Below are 11,895 nucleotides of genomic sequence, written 5' to 3' on the forward strand. Positions count from 1 at the left end.
TGTCTGAATTACTTGGGTAAAATGGTGTTCTCTCCAAAGTGTAACAGTAATTGAGTGAGACACATTTTTGAATACATATTGTTTTTTTGTTTTTTTATTTACCTACTGGTTTGACGGGAAAAACCCTGACTTGACCATTTCTGAAGAGAAAGTGTTTCGTTTTATACTGAAAATACTGACACACACTTATTTTTGCTGATTTTTTTTCTTTTCACAACACTTGTATTCAAACAAACACCACAAATATGGCGTCTACCCCTCCTTCCCCATCTACATTTGTAGAAATTGAGCCTCCACCAGACATCTCAACTCCAGTATGGCCACCTGTATTGCAACCTCGGATACCTCTGGTACCACCACCTTCATGTGCTCCTGTCTTTTACACCACTCCCACTCCACTCAGCCCATTTCATTTCAGAACCCATGTGCACATGACCACTCCTGCTCTGGTTGGCCGCACTCCTGTGCAAACTCTCACCTGGGCACCACAAGTGGATAACATGCAACTTTGCACCTCATCGGAAGGTGAGACTCCTTTGTCAGTGGACCAACATGATCTTCCAAATGCTTTACCAACTCCTGGAAGGGAAATGCAACAATTTACAACTCAGGTGGAAGGGAACTGGGATAGCTTGTTTGATTTAATAAAGAATCAAGGGCAAACTGTGTCTGAACTTACTCAGGAAGTGAAAGCTGCTGCTTCTCACCACAAGAGTAAGATGGATGATCTTGCTGCATTTACATTTACATTTAATCATTTAGCAGACGCTTTTATCCAAAGCGACTTACAAAAAAGGGTAGAGCAATAGAAGCAACGAAACAAACAAAGCCAACAACCTGTAAGAGCTGTAAGAAATCTCAATTAATTAGCACAGTACACAACTGTTTTTTTTTTTTTTTTTTAATAGCCAGCTACAACAAATACTCACGTACGGAAAATACAGAACACTGGATTTGGATAGCTATGATAACAACCCATTAGGACTAAGGCTGATGCCCCAACTGTTGTCGTTAATGCGGATTCAGTGGCCCAATGGGTTGGTTTTGTATGGCATTCTAGCTAAACGCGCAGCAATAGCCATCGACAGCAAAAACTCACGTACGCAAAATACAGAACACTGGATTTTGGTAGCTATGATAACTACGTAACATACCCGCCTGAAGGCACAAATCCGGATGAGAGACGTAGATATGATCAGTAAGTGCTATTCTGTATTGGTCAAGTGCAATAGGAAAAGTGCAATTGGAAAAGATGTGTCTTAAGATGTTTTTTAAAAATGGCTACAGACTCGGCAGCACGAATTGAGATCGGCAGGTCATTCCACCAGGTGGGAACGGTCCAGGAAAATGTCCGTGAGAGCGATTTCATGCCTCTTTGGGAAGGAACCACGAGGCGCCGCTCATTCGCAGAACGCAAGCTTCTGGAGGGTGTGTAAGTCTGAACAATTGAGTTTAGGTATAATGGTGCAGAACCAGTGGTTGTTTTGTAGGCGAGAACTAGAGCCTTGAATTTGATGCGAGCAGCCATTGGCAACCAGTGCAGTTTGATGAAGAGAGGCGTAACATGCGTTCTCTTCGGCTCATTAAAGACCACTCTCGCCGCTGCATTCTGGATCAGCTGCAAGGGTTTGATAGTGCATGCTGGAAGCCCAGCCAGAAGAGCATTACAATAATCCAGTCTGGAGAGAACAAGAGCTTGAACCAGGAGTTGTGCAGCCTGTTCTGATAGGAAGGGTCTAATCTTTCTAATGTTGTATAAAGCAAATCTGCAGGACCGGGCTGTTGCAGTAATGTGGTCAGTGAAGTTTAACTGGTCATCAATCACAACTCCAAGGTTCCTGGCTGTCCTTGATGGAGTTATGGTCAATGAACCAAGCTGAATGGAGAAATTTTGATGAAGTGCTGGGTTGGTTGAGAAAACAAGTAATTCTGTCTTTGCAAGATTGAGTTTAAGATGATGCTCTTTCATCCAGTCAGAAATGTCTGTCAGACAGGCAGCGATACGAACACTGACTGTAGGATCATCTGGTTGAAATGAGAAGTAGAGTTGAGTGTCATCAGCATAGCAGTGATAGGAAAAGCCATGTTTCTGAATGACGGAACCTAATGATGACATGTAGATGGAGAAGAGAAGTGGTCCAAGGACTGAGCCCTGGGGAACCCCAGTAGCTAGAGGATGTGACTTAGACACTACACCTCTCCATGACACCCTGTAGGACCTACCAGAGAGGTAAGACCTGAACCACTGGAGGGCAGTTCCTGAGATACCCATCGTCTTAAGTGTTGACAGGAGGATCTGGGGGTTAACTGTGTCAAAAGCAGCAGACAGATCCAGCAGAATGAGCACTGAGGATTTGGAAGCTGCTTTTGCCAGTCTCAGTGCCTCAGTTACCGAGAGCAAGGCAGTCTCAGTCGAATGGCCGCTTTTGAAGCCGGATTGGTTGTTGTCTAGGAGGTTGTCCCTTTCAAGAAACATAGAGAGTTGATTGAATACAACTCGCTCAAGGGTCTTTGCAATGAAAGGCAGAAGGGATACCGGTCGGTAGTTTTCTAAAAGTGCTGGATTCAGAGAGGGTTTCTTAAGCAGTGGGGTTACCCGAGCCTGCTTAAATGCTGTGGGAAAGGTTCCCGTGTGAAGAGAAGTGTTGACAATGTGAGTGAGTGCAGGAGTGATTGAAGAAGAAATGGCCTGAAGGAGGTGAGTGGGTATAGGATCAAGTGGACAGGTAGTAGGGTGATTGGAAAGGATGAGTTTAGAAATATCTGCCTCGGAGAGCGGAGAGAAGGATGGAAGCGTGTTCGTGTTAGTTGTTGAGATGTGCTTGTCAGTTTGTGATGAGGAGAACTGTTTGCTGATGAGGGATGTTTTGTTTGTAAAAAATGATGCAAAGTCATCAGCTGTAAGAGTTGATGAAGGAGGGGGAGGAGGAGGACAAAGGAGAGAGGAGAATGTTTTAAAGAGTTTGCGAGAGTCAGAGCATTTGTTGATTTTGTTGTGGTAGTATGTTGTTTTAGCAGTGGAGACATTTGTAGAGAAAGAAGAGAGAAGCGACTGATACAAGGTAAGGTCAGTATAGTTTTTAGATTTCTGCCATTTCCTCTCTGCCGCCCTGAGTCCAGAGCGATGTTCACGGAGAACTTCAGACAGCCAGGGGGCAGATGGGGTGGGGCGGGCTGGTCTGGATGAGAGGGGGCAAAAACTGTCTAAGGAGGATGTTAGAGTGGAGCAAAGAGTGTTGGTAGCACTGTTAGTGTCCAGTGCTGAGAACTGAGCAGGTGGAGGGAGTGAAGATGAAACCATAGTGGATAGGCGAGAGGGAGAGAGGGAGCGTAGATTACGCCGAAAGGTAATCTGTGTAGGAGTGCGTGTTGTATCAGGAGTCAGTATGAGGTTAAGAGTGATGAGAAAGTGGTCTGAGGTGTGTAATGGAGTAACTAAAGTGTTGTCCGTGGAGCAGTTGCGTGTGTATACAAGGTCTAATTGGTTACCTGATCTGTGAGTAGCCGTAGTAGATACTAACTTAAGGTCAAATGAAGTCAGTAGAGTGCTGAAGTCTGCAGCTAGGTGTTTATCAAGATGGATGTTGAAGTCACCCAGCAGAATCAGTGGAGTGCCATCCTCAGGGAAGCTAGAAAGTAACACATCCAACTCCTCCACAAAGTTACCGAGGTGACCTGGAGGACGATAGACCACTACCACATGGATTTTAACTGGGTGAGTAACAGTGATTGAGAGCGATCACTGCAAAAGTGGAGGATAACAAGAATCAAGTGTTCACCCTGTTTACTACTGCTAAGCAACCAGGGGAGTCTGAAACACATAAGTTGACTAAAGCAATGAAATTAATGATCACAGGGGAACTCCAAAAGGTGGAATCTACCTTGGTGTCTGAAGTACGTTTCATCGTTGATCAGCTCCGGTCAGAGTTTCAGCAGGACAACCAAGCTGTTCAACATTTGTTCCAAACAAGCCATGATCAGATCACTGTAAAACTACAACAATGTGTTGCACAAACGGAAAAATGTCTCACGAGTTTAAAAGAGGTAAAAATTGAAGTGGAGAAAGGATTTCACAGTGTCAAGAAGGACCGTGTGGATCAACAACACTTAAGTATGTTGGCCCCACCAGTTCCCAGAACCCCACCTTCTTCCCTGCCATCTGAAATTACTCCAGTGATTCCTCTAACTTCTTCACCATCTGTGGTTAAAAGTGATCACATTAAATTCACTTTCCCCACATTTGGAAGGACTTCAGATGATGCAGACCCCTTACTGTATCTCACCAAATGCCATGACTTCTTGGCCTTACATCCCCTCGTGATACAGACATCCTGGCTACCTTTCGTACTGTCTCATACGGAACAGCTCGTGACTGGTGGGAGGTCAGACGTTCTAGCATAAACACCTGGAGTGAGTTCGAGACTGAATTTCTGTCTGCTTTCCTGGCTGAAGATTATGAGGACGAACTGGCTGAACGGGTTCGTACAAGAATTTAAGGTGAGAAGGAATGCATTAGATACTTCGCATTTTATTACAGAGCAGTCTGCAAAAGATGGAAGACGGACTTAACAGAGGATGAGATGGTAAAAAAATAATACTTATAAATATAAAGCCTTACCTGGCCAGCCAACTGCATAGTTGAGTAAAAACTGTGGAGGAGCTTGTCAAACTGGGTCATCAGTTAGAAAAAGATTATGAACAGCAGCTGTGGTATGAAGGTTGAGTGGGTTCCAGCTATCCACCCCTGACACAAAAACACCCAGACAATTGATCTGTTGAGAAAGTTCCAGTTAAGTGTTGGAAATGTAGGGGACAGCATCCACCTGGCAAGTGTCCACACACTGTATTTCCAACGTCATCTGGACCACCATATTCCACCCACAGTAAACATTATAATCAGTCCAAGTCAAGCGGTCAACCTTCGAACAGCTCTGTTGTTGCAACAAGAATGCACACATCACCATCAGCATCCAAGAGAACCTCTTCTTCTCCAAGTTCTAATGAACAAGTGGTGGTTCCTCAACAATTAGTTGTCCCCATCCGTATAAAAACATGGTTAGGAAAAGCCGTTATGGATACTGGTGCAAGCTTCACACTCATTCATGAAAGTCTTATGAGAGCACTTGTATCACCAGACCAGCTTCACCCCTGGTCCCGGGGTCCTCTTTATCTGGCAAATGGAGAGGCAGAGATTCCATTAGGATGGATGAATATTACGATACATCTGCATGACAAAGCTTTTGTGTTACCTGCTGCTATACTTTCTTCCCAAGCCCTAGCCTACGCTGTAGTTTTGGGGCTGGACTTTATTTTCTTCAGTGGGCTGCAAATCAATGTCATTGATCAGAAGTATTCTTTCAAGCTTGACCCAATGAAAGAGTACCCCTTTCAACCAGGAAATCCCAGTGTGCCGATTTCAACCCTACCAAAAGAACAACGAGCACGTAAGCAAAGCCCACAAACTCTTTCCTTGTTGACTTCTGTCCCCCCTCCATCATCTCCACTGCTAGTTCAACATCTTGACAATATAGATGAAAAAACACTGATAAAAAATGCTGTGGAAGCTGCACATTTACCTTTTGAGGGGAAGCAACAATTACTACAAATCCTGGAATGCCGACCTCGGGTGTGTACTCTTCGGACTGGACGTACTGAGGTTCTCCAACACTATATCTACACCAACAACCAAGTACCTATCAAACAACGACCATACCGATTGTCTCCTATGAAGCAACTGGCACTGGATGAGCAGCTTGAGGAGATGTTGACAGAGGGAATTGTAGAGCCATCTCACTCTGGTTGGTCCTCACCGGTGGTCCTAGTTCCAAAAAAAAGATGGAAAGTTAAGATTTTGTGCAGATTACCGAAGGGTAAATGCTTTAACAGAAAAGGATGCGTATCCTTTGCCAAACATTACAGAAATTCTTGAATCCCTGTCTGGAGCAGCAATCTTTACCACTATTGACCTCAATAGAGGATACTGGCAGGTGACCATGGATCCCGACAGTAAGGACAAGACTGCCTTCATTACTCCGACAGGCCTATATCACTTTAACGTTATGCCATTTGGTCTCAAAAATGCCCCTGCAACTTTTCAGAGGCTCATGGAGACAGTTCTGGGAGAATTACGGAGGAAAAGATGCTTTGTGTAAATAGATGATATCATCATTTACTCTCCTTCAGTCACTCAGCATTTCCACAATCTCCAGGCTGTGCTTCAGAAGCTAGAAACTGCTGGACTGACCATTAACTTGACAAAAAGCAAGTTTTGTCTTCAAGAAATCACTTTCCTAGGACATGTTGTAAACATCAATGGTATTTCAGCTGACCATGGTAAAACTGTAGCCATTCATTCCTACCCTGTGTGCAAGAACTTAAAAGAAGTTCAGCGGTTTCTTGGGTTAGCAGGGTGGTATCACCGATTTGTTCCAAACTTTTCCAGGATTGCTGAACCCCTCAACGCGCTGAAAAAAGGGACATTGTTTTTAGTGGACAACACCGTGTCAACAAGCTTTCAACCAATTGAAGTCTTGCCTCACCTCACCCCCCATCCTTGGCCATCCTGGATTTGACCGCCCATTCATGGTATACACTGATGCCAGTGACACTGGTTTGGGTGCCATTTTGGCACAACGGAGGGATGCTGGTAGAGAGGAAGTTATCGCTTATGCAAGCAGAACCTTAACAGGAGCCGAAGTCAACTACACTGCAACGGAGAAGAAGTGCCTTGCAGTCGTCTGGGCCCTGGAAAAGTGGCAACACTACTTAGAGCACAAACTTTTCACAGTTGTCACTGACCATTCTGCACTGCAGTGGGTAATGAACTCGACCAAGACCGCCAGTCGCCTCATCCGTTGGGTACTGCGATTGCAGTAATTTGATTTTATCATTGAGTACAGAAAGGGAAAGCTAAATGTAGCTCCTGATGCTCTATCCAGGTCTTCTGTTGCATCCACATGTAACCTGTACACTAGCGAAAAAGATCCAGAACTGCCTGTGTCTGATGTCGTCTTGTGGGAAGAACAACACAAAGATCCAGAAGTTACAAAAATATTGAAAGCAGTTGCAGAATATTGTACAAGTCTGGTGGATCAGTATGAAGTTTTGGAAGACACACTGCATCAGAAAACATACCTGTCAAATAACCAACTGCATTATCGAATCTACATTCCAACCAGTCTCCAATTCTGCCTAGTGAAGCATTATCACTTCACTCCCATGAGTGGCCATGGAGGGATCTACAAAACTTACAAACGGCTCCAAGAAGTAGCGTTTTGGCCTGGTATGTGGACTGATGTAAAACAGCATGTGAAAACCTGTGTAAAATGTCAAACAGTGAAACATGATAATCAAAAACCTGCTGGAAAAATACAGCCAACCACAACCAACCATCCAAATCAAATGTTAGGAGTTGACATTAAGGGACCATTACCCTGGAGTGTAAACCAAAATGAATACCTGCTTGTGTTTGTTGACTATTATTCCAGATAGGTAGAGGTGTTCCCCATTCGTAAAGCCACTGCACAGAATATTGCCTCCATTTTTAGAAAAGAAATTCTGACACGGTGGGGCGTAGCAGATTTCATCCTGTCAGACAGAGGTGTGTTCAGTTTGTCTCAGCTATATTCAGAGTTATGTGAAAACTGGAGCATTACCCCAAAACTAACCACTGCTTACCATCCACAAACCAACATGACGGAGAGAATGAATCAAACTCTAAAGAACATGATGGCAGCTTATGTGGATGAAAATCACAGAAGGTGGGACCAGTTCTTGCCAGAATTCCGATTCGCCATGAATTCAGCTGTTCAAGAGACCACTGGTCTATATCCAGCAGAACTTCAGCTCGGCAGGAAACTCCAAAGTCTGATGGACAAAATACTCCATGGAGCTAACCTAACTCCAGATGCTGCCTCATATGACGTGGTTCATCATCTGCAGGCTCAAGCCAAAGAACACAGCAAGAAAGCCAAGATGAGACAACTAAGAAATTATAACCAAAATAGGAGAGAGCTGACATTCAAACGCAAGGATCGCGTATGGTTAAGTAACTTCCCACAGTCTAGCGCCCAGCGTAAGTTTAGTGCAAAACTAGCACAGAAGTGGAAAGGTCCTTACCGTATTACCAACCAGCTGGGTCCTTTGAACTACCAAACAGTTCTGGAAGACACCGAGGAGGATGTGCGTACCGCTCACGTCTGCAATTTGAAAATGTGCAATCCAACAGCTGAGGAGTTGGAGTTGCAAGAAAGGAAAAAACTCCTGGATCTATTTCAAGAAGCTTCTGATGAGGAAGATTTCTTAGGATTTTAATTTGGAGTTTTCCTTAAAACAACCAGGGGTTGTTTTCTTCCAGGGGGGAAGAGTGTAACAGAATTGCAAATAGGAATTTACTTTTACTGTCACTTTAAAACGAATAGGGTGGAGTAAATTAATTAGCGGAAATAAGTATATAAAGGTGAGGTCTATTTCACCTGAGAGCTAGGAAAAAAGGACACGTCAGTGTTGTTGTTGGTCAGCATAAGCGAGGAGTTAATTTGATTGAGAGAGAGAGAATTTGGTTACCGTGGAAGAAAACGGCTGCTTGTTCATCGCACGCTGTCAGGTACGACGCGGAGTCTGTGACTTCTGATGCGACGCACTTCAATGATCGGCTGGAAACGAGACAAGTTCAAAGGCTGTCCCTTTCATCCTGGAGCCTGATGAGGTCCCTTTAAACTCTCCATTTACGGCAAATTGTATTGCGAGAAGGTGGAAGTACGAATCTGCCGACGCAGACTTTCAGGGAGTTGTAACCAGTGTCGTCATCAATTGCACGATTTCATCTTTCATGTTTTTTTTTTTTTTTGATAATGGAATTATCACAAACTGACATGTCACCTTTGTTTTTGTGTCTTCTTACCTGAAATCCCTATTGTTTGGAGTTTTTGAAGCAATAAATTCCTCTGTGAAAATGAAATGAAATTGTGTCTTTATGGGAAAATATATATATAAAGTATAATTGTGTTTTGGCAGTTTAGAACTGTCTGGCGCCTGAAATTTTGGGATATAAGTTATTAAATTGAGGTTATGGCGGCCACCACCGTTACAACGAGGAACCTCTCGATAGGGAACCCCAATATATTGGATTTTCATAATTTGCACGTCAGTTATTTTGTCTTGTGCAAAGTAAAAAGCATCAAGTGAAAAATAAATAAAAACGACACTTATTGGCCCTCATTTATCAATCTTGCGTAGAAACCGGTGTATATGTTGGCGTAAGATTATGCTTACACTCCTCTCACCGCCTGATTTATGAAACTGTGCGCACCTCTGCAATCCAGGTGTACGCAATACTTGCCCTTGATAAATGCGGCGGCTGAAAACGATCGTCATTAGAATAACACGCCCCTATATATTCAAGTCTCCGCCTCTCCCACGCCCTCATTTTACGTCATGGACAAACAGAAGACGGCAAAGAAGCGAAACTTCTCCGACGTGGAGATCGGGCGCGCTCAATCATCTCACTAGTCCACTAGTCAGGGTACTGATTAGGACATAAGTCAATGGGCTGACTCCCTGATCAGTGCCCTGACTACTGAACTAGTGAGATGATTGAGACGCGCCCATCGAGACCATCACCAGGGAATAAGTGAAAAAAAAAACGAAATTGTTTTATTTGGGAGTTTAAAGAGTGGGATTAAAGGCACCTACAAAAACAAAATATGGACCCAAATTACGAGTACTCTTAGGAGGTTGAGAAGCGCACTCCAGCAGTTTAAAGCTGTTTGGATGATAAATTACCATCACAATGCATTATTTTACAGCACGTTTTGAAACAATTAGCATTTAATTTCGTATCACGGCACATGTATTGGGGTGTACAATAGTGATGATGATGTGATGTGGAGTAAGATTCATTCACATTAATAATTACATGACAATTTGTAAGATTCTTATTCTTATTATTATGATTATTATTCTTAATGACGCTTGTTATTTAGAAGAAGAGTGTCGTTTTTATTGATTTTATTACTATTATTGTTTAAAAGAAGAATGTCATTTTTATTATTTTGTCAGTCTGAATTATTTTAGTCCCAGTCCGTGCGCAGCTGCCGGGCCAGGCGGGCCTGAAACGTCAGATAAAGCGCACAGGCTCGCGACTGGAGGAATACATATGCCTACAAATCAAACGCTTTGGTAAAGTCACACAAATTAAACATTGACGTTCATGTTGCACAAAAATAAACACTGAATGTTGTTGTTGTGGTTTTTAACAGTGGGTCATAATACAGCATATCTTGTCAGTGCGTTTTGTGGTGTTAGGAATTGTTTTTCTGCGCATTTTCCCACTAACTCAAACGTGCGTACACCACCTCCTGAGCTGGCGTAGGATTTGAGCGTGCCGTACGCCAACGTCCATATTGATAAATCTCAAAGTCACCGTGGGTTTGGGTGTACGCAAGGTGTACGCTGGAAATTTGGTGTACGCACTTTTGATAAATGAGGGCCATTGTCCTTAAATGTAGTGAACTGTTTTAAACCCATCCATTGAGATCTAATTATCCGATCAGAAATGCTGACAAAACCCATTACAGTCAAATATACAAGACTTACAAAGAGTAACAACTCGGCCTTTATTTCAAGTTCAAATCATTTACAAATACAAAGTGCACAGAAAAACAAAACAAAATGTTGGACCTGTAACTAGTAAATTTGCCCTAAAGGTCCCCGGGATCGCTGTAGATCATGCGTTCACATAAATAAACACCAAGCACTGATCATTTAAATAGCCAACCTCTTTATAAAAGAGAAAAAGGGTTCAGGAACAGATCTTCACACACCTTTCCTACAATGAGAGAAAGCACTGTCAAACACACATTATGACATTAGCGGTGAATAAAGAGAAGTGTAGTAGGCTTTTCCTGCAGAGATGGGAGGAAAAGACAGATCAGGCAACATGAAAAGGCACACGACCCGCTTTACCTCCCTAATGGGACTGCTATATTGGTGTATTGGGACTGTGTTGATCATGAAACGGAGGTGTTGAAATTAAAGCCGCATTAGTGACGTCAGCCAAACAGAAGCACTTTAACCCTCTGGTGCGGTTCAGCATTTGCATTTTTGTAAAGTCCAACTGTCAAAGTAAGTTTATGGGACTTTTCCAAGTTTAAATTAACATTTTTAGGAAAACCGCAGACCGGATCAGTCTGAAGATCTGAGTTTGGTGTAGAGAGCTTGAAGAGTCTAGGCAGTAGGAGCATTTAGACATTTTAGTCCAAGAATAAAAAGCTTAAATAGTACAGAAGATCAAAGTCAACTTTGTCAAACCAAGCTTGTCATGTGACGGAGTGTGGGCCCTCAGACTAGGGCCGGCTCATGTGGAGAGCACAGTCCACTCTCAGAGGGCCCGGCACGGCCAGTGCTGCTCAGGAGTCACTAAAACAGCCAAACCTGAGGAGCACAGACGGCCGCGCCTTACTGTCCCAGCAGAGTAACACTAGCTCAGGCACGGGCTGGCCTGCACAGCTGACTACCGCTGGGTCCACAAACACACACAGAAGACACACACTCACCTCAAAACACATGGCACACACACTCACCTCAGAGATACAGCAGCTCTGGCTTCATCTGGGGTCAACGCCGCATTCAGACACCTAAAATAAACACCAATATACACATTAAAGTGTAAAGTAATGAATATACTTTACTCATTACATATTGCTCCAAGAACACATTAATATGCAAATTAGAGACGATGTTGGATGCATTTAATGGGAAAACCCATATATGACCAATTTACCCACATATTGCATGAAGTAAAATTGTATTTTAATACATTCTATTGTATCTTTCATAATATAGTTGAGAATCATCTTTATATTGCGTTTGGTTAAAAACAAAAACACAAACTTG

At 43.2% G+C, this 11,895-nt stretch overlaps 1 non-coding gene across 1 annotated transcript; it reads right to left on the reverse strand.

Annotated features, from left to right (window-relative positions):
- Positions 1-11,329: 11,329 nt before the first annotated feature.
- Positions 11,330-11,523, reverse strand: LOC137093328 (small nucleolar RNA SNORA74). The gene has a single exon (XR_010908428.1). It is a non-coding gene; the product is annotated as a small nucleolar RNA SNORA74 (small nucleolar RNA).
- Between the last annotated feature and the right edge of the window lie 372 nt (positions 11,524-11,895).

Source organism: Pseudorasbora parva, chromosome 11 (assembly GCF_024679245.1).
Source record: "Pseudorasbora parva isolate DD20220531a chromosome 11, ASM2467924v1, whole genome shotgun sequence".
Classification (NCBI taxonomy): Eukaryota; Metazoa; Chordata; class Actinopteri; order Cypriniformes; family Gobionidae; genus Pseudorasbora; species Pseudorasbora parva.